We start from the raw sequence: 6164 nt of genomic DNA on the forward strand, positions 1-6164 counted from the left end.
CTTTGTCTTTATTCTCAGCTAACACTGGATCTGTCTCTGGATCAAGGGCTTTCTTGGTATAATTTCTGATTAAATATTAAAGGATTAAAAAAAAAAAAAAAAAAAGACTAAATCGAATGGGAGTTTGTTTATTTACTTCACTGGATTCAGGAAACCAAATTTTAGTAGTAGGTGACTACTTGGGTCATAATACCCTTTCTGCTGTAAAATACTTAGGCATTTCCAGTGATTTATAAGACTCCAGAGAGTTCAGGTAGAGAGCACTTGTCAGAGTAACACCATGTGATTTCAACCGTGAAAGTGTCTTTTCCTCAAATCCTATGCCTTCAGGACCTGAGTCTACGCCTGCCAGTCTGCATCCACACTGGATTTGGGACTGGGGACTCCTCCCACCTTTCCTACCACTGGGCAAAGAGGAATATTCTGCCCCAGAATCAGACCCAACCATAACCACGTCTTAGACTGCTTTCCTCTGTGTGCGTTGTAGTGTGAAAATAATGTCTTCTCATGATTGTGTGACACAAGTGACCATATCCATAGAGACTGGAATATCTTTGTCTTGTCCAATATGTGCAAAAGACGGAAAGGAAGAACTTGTGGTATATATGGATGGTGTAGAGTATGTTCTTATAAGTAAGTGCACAGTAGAGTGAGTGGTGTGAGAAAAACAGCATGTTCTACAGATTGGATCATTGTGTAGGTACAAAGGCAACAATAATTGCCATACAGCTTTCACAAGAGCTACCGGCCTATCCTGAACCAGGCAGGATGCTTGACTGGTGTCTGAGGGCTACAAAATATAAATAAGGAAACTTAACAGAACTCACAGAAATGAGTTGCTAGTTGTGTTGCCAGACTGTTCAATATTGTTTGACAATTTGTTTTGATCCTGGAAAATCAGCAGTTAAGGTAATGAAGGAGGAATGTAAGTGCTGTTGTTGGCCACTTGAGTATCAAGCTGTGCTGGAAATAAGAACTGTCTTTCAGGCTATGTTGTTCCCAGAGCTTCTAGGGTACAAAAAATATTGATGGTGTTCATATACCTGCAGTCCTCTTGAAGGAGCCTGCCAAAATGTTTTCATGCAGGAGGTGGTCAGTCCCAGAGGCAGATTGATTGGCATGGGACAGCACTCCACATGTTGAGTGATCCTTTGTGAACAAGGCACTGCTAAGCCTGGACAGGATAAAATTTTATTCTCACCTTGATTGCCAAAGGATACACATGGCATTTGCCATTTGAGGACTCCATCCTCTTAACCTGCTACTTCTGAAGCCAAAGCCAGACAGTCAGCTTCACTCACGGCAACTGAAGCAAAGCTAATAGCAGGATGCTATCTTCTGTAAACAGAGATGGAGCTGTGGTCCTGTGTGGCAGGCCCTGGACACTGAAGTCCCTACTTGACTCTCACAAAGATCAGCCCTAAAGTAATCTCCCTGAGGTTTAAGGGAAGGCATGAAATTACTGATCTGTATATCACATATGTTCCCTTTTATTCCTTTTATTCTACCTGTGGCAATTCTTATGGCCTGCCACTTACCGTGGTGAGCTGTGGGTTGGGAGGAACCTTGTAATATGCTGTCTCAATTTGTTATGTCTTGAAACTGCCTGTTGGTGATGTCTGATGCATTTTTCTCCTGATGACTTTTATACATTGTACTGTGTGACACTCTGATGTTTCATTTGAATAAAGCATTGATTTATACATAATCATCTCTGCTCCCTAGCTAGAGCTGGGAGATGGTCTTGATAATTTTGTTTATACATATTTCAGTAAAATCGTTCCATGTATGGCATTGCCACTTCATTCCAGTTGGGGCAGCAGTCATAAGGCACAGATCCAGCACAGAACATTATAAAAGTTCAGATCTCTACCAAGTAAAACTTAACAAGTTCATGGTCAGAGCTGCCAAGTGCTAACAATGACTGAGGGTTTCTGTCTTTTTTAAAATTCAGTACAGTGTAGCACATAATGCCAGTGTCCACATGAAAAACAGCTTTATTTCTAAAAGCATTTTTGACTTTTAATTGTTTTTGAAAGACAGAAGAAAATATCAGGCAGTGACAGAGATCTGCAGCTTTTTTCTCTCACAAGCAATTTTGTCTTGTCTCCGTATGTGCAGACAAGAATTTGCCTGGACCTTTCTAGCTTAGGAGCTGGTCACAGCCTGTTGTCACCTCCACTTCTTGCTCTGTCTGCAGGTTGCTATTTATCTCAGGAAAAATGGGAAAAGACTAAAATTAAGTTTTTGGACCTTTGACTAAATATTTGGAAAGGTAATTGCGAGATAAAAGCATATGCTGTTTTATGCTGAACACTGTGCAACGGTGTGAGTGTTCTGGAAGTTTGGAGCCCTCCATGAGGAAAATGTGGAATAAATATAGAACAACCATAAGGCAGGAAAGTATACTGCCTTGCCAGGAAATATGGGACCAAAAAAATGCATGCTTAATCCAAGTGGGAGTTACCAATGAGATCAAATGAACCTTGCATGCTCTTGATTCTTGTAAGGCTGTTATTTGGCTAATATGTGAATAGGTTTGAAAGGAAATAATTAGAGTCTGAATTGAAACACTTTAGCATTTGAAAATTTCCATTTATGTCTTTATTTCTTATTATAACAAAGAATTTTGATGGCAAGTTTTTTTCTGCCTGAAGAATATCCTTTCCACCATGCATATCCTTTAAACTAAAAATTAGATTCCTTATTTTTTCCAATTCCCTTCCCCACCACCATCCCCATCCCTGAAAAAAAAAAAAAAAAAAAAAAAAAAAAGTATCAATGCTTCTATACATTTGATACATTTGGAGTAAAAGATAAGTTTCCTTCACTCAAAGAGAAACTTGAATCTTGGAAGAGAATCCATCTGTAAATTTCAAATTGCTCAATATTTTCTTCCATTAGCTTAAGAATTTGTACAAAAATATTTTACAGACCACATCATACTACACCAGCATTTTTCAGCATTTATTTATTTAATTATTTATTTTTCCCAGTTCCTGAGTGGGCATACATGTACACTAAGTCTTTCCTCTTATGAGTTCTTTTCAAAAGTGTGTATAAAGTTATATAGTCCCTTCATTCTGTCTCTTACTAAATGTGGCAAGCACTGCTCTGGTAGAAAACCACAGCAAGATATTATGGCATCTGGAGCAGAATGTGAGATGATGCACCCCCCTCTTTCTCCTCTACCCCTGCAACCTCCATATGCAGAAGGACTCTGCTGAATACAAAACCACAGAGGGAATCACACATGCCTGGCTTCCTGTAGAAATGAGTTTTAAAAATGAAAATTTTGATCTTGTCAATCCTTGGTCATATTTTGAGGATGGACAAAGATATATTTTGCAAGCTCTGTGTAACTTGCAACACAGAAAGTTTTGGGCCAATACTGGGAATGTGACATACTCCATTGATTTCAGTAAATGTGGACAGTTGCTTTAATGCAAATATATTTGGGTCAATATTTAACCAATGGCAGCTTTGAGAATCTGATTTCAGTTAGCCTACATTCAGCTGTTTCTTTATAGTCACAAAGGGGATTAGGGAGATCTATTCTTATGTTGATATGGAAAAGTATAAACAATATAAAGAGGGTTTAAATTTGCACAAACACAGAACAAAAGGTCTGTCACAGGCAGCAGAAGGAAGAAGCCTGAAGGAAAATCCATGAGGATATAAAGAACTACAGAAAAACAGAGTACTAAGAATATACAAAATGCCTGGTAATGCTGCTGTGAAGCAGCATACCCCTTTGTTCCCTGGTTTAACAGTAATAGAGGAGGAGAGGACAACAGAGCTTCATCACAGATCTTACAGAAACTTGCATATCCTCGTGTAGCAATAATGATGGTTGGTGGCAGCAGACAGGATGGTGGAAAGGCCTGGCCATACTGGTGACACCCAGTACATGTGACCATTTTGTCTTTTCCTAGAGGCGCCTGGTGTATGTGGATGTACACAGATCTACAGGTGAGGGGCTCATTAGGCCAGCCTGGCCCTGAAAGAGGGGAGCTGAAGTGGGATGTTACCTGAGCAATTGCTGAAACCGTATCACTTCTTCTCCTCCAGTCCTTGGCCATTAGATATGACTTGGTGACAGAAGAACCTATGTTATCTTTAAGGAAGACAAGGAGCTTTGAGAGTTGAACAAGTTTATCTGTCTTATAAGGTATCCACAAGAGGTCTTACAGCAAGGAGACTACAAAAATGATAAATGGGCCACAAATGATGTGGCCCATAGGTCGTGACTTTTTTGTTACACTTTACGGCATAGCATAAGTTTGAAAACAAAGAATGAAATCCAGTCTATATCATTATTTTTCCTCATCTGGAAAAGGTCCTCAAACAATCTAATTTTTATAAGCTGCTTATTGTTTCATAATACAGTTTCTCTGGTGTTATAATCCTGCCATACATGATCAGTGTGTTTTATTACAGATTTTTACTAACAGTCCATCAATTTTAATAAGCCATCTATGAATGTTTGAAATTGTAAAAATTTCTCAGCTTCAACTTAAGTGTAATTGAATGTGTGGTGAAGAAACTGGCTGAGCTGCTTTTAGACTGAATGCAGTCTACACATGTGGCTCTGCACCTTGAGACTGTGCTGCTGACATAGGACTGACTGTTTAGAAGGAAACCAGGTATGTTCTTCTGCCTTCAGCATTTTGTATACCTATATATATTACTGTGTTGTCTTAATCATTCTAACAGCTCTTTGGAGACTTTTGATGAACCCAGAAAATTCTACTAGGAGCTTATTTAAAGGAACAAATTTTAATAAATACACACAGCCCTTATTTTCAATTTCTGTAAGTTCTCTGAGCTATTCATATAGCATGTGAGTATGAAACAGAAACCAAACTTCAGTTTGATAAAGTAATGAGCAAACATCAAACTTAGATCTTCTCCGAACAGGCCTGGAGATGAATGGGAAATGCAAAAGAACCTACTTTCTTTTTCTCCTGAGATTTTATACATGTTCTCTTCTGAGTTGCTCTGGGAGCAGGAAGTACTAAAGCACTCGGAAGAAAAAATCAGATTTAAAGTACTGAATCCAACTTTTTCAGACCTTCAGAAAGGTTATTGGCTTCCAAACAATCATCTGAGTCTGTTTATCTGATCTTAACAAATATAATGCACAACAGCCTTTGTAATACTTCCAGAAGACCTTCTCCTGTTTTCAAGAAAATAATATCAAAGGGGATGAATAATATTTGTTTTATTTAGACCTCTAGATGGTATAATTGCAGCAGATTGTCAGGGCCCTGGCCAGGCAACTCTACAACCTCTCAGATCAGGATCTCCAGGCTTGGTCTCAGCTATGTCATATCATAGAATCATAGAATCATTAGGATTGGAGAAGACCTCCAAGATCATCTGGTCCATGACCTTACTACCAATGTCATCCACATCCCTAAGCATCACATCCAACTTTTTCTTAAACACCCCCAGGGACGGTGACTCTACCACCTCCCTGGTCAACCCATTCCAGTGCCTGACTGCTCATTTGGAGAAGAAATGTCTCCTAATTTCTAACCTAAAACTTCCCTGGTGCAACTTGAGGCCATTCCCTCTAGTCCTATCACTAGTTACCTGTGAGAAGAGGCCGATCCCCAGCTCCCCACACATTCTTTTCAGGCCATTGTAGAGAGCAGTATGGTCTCCCCTGGGCCTTCTCTTCTCCAGACTAAACAAACCCGGTTCCCCCAGCTGCTCCACATAGGACTTGTGTTCCAGGCCCTTCACCAGCTTTGTAGCCCTTCTCTGGACATGCTGCAGAGTCTTGACATCCTTGTAGTGATGGGCCCAAAACCAAACACAGTACTTGAGGTGCAGCCTCACCAGAGCAGAGGACAGGGGGATGAACACATGTGACTGCCTGACCCCCGTCCTGCTGATCCCGAACTGTTACTGGGATCCTCTGGACTGGTGCCACACCTGCTTTGGTCCTTTATTACTTTGGCCTTTCCCTAAATTCCTGGTTCAGTTAGAACAGCCAGACAAATCTGTGGACCCTTTATCAACACATTATGCTCTGCTGCTAACATTGCTGCTGTATGTTTTCTTAGTCCGGGTGAATTTCAAGGATCAGCAAAACCAACGGATAGCATCAAGGTCTTTGTAGATATCTTTGATCTCTACAAAAGACATCTTGCACC

This window comes from Anas acuta, chromosome Z (assembly GCF_963932015.1).
Source record: "Anas acuta chromosome Z, bAnaAcu1.1, whole genome shotgun sequence".
NCBI lineage: Eukaryota > Metazoa > Chordata > Aves > Anseriformes > Anatidae > Anas > Anas acuta.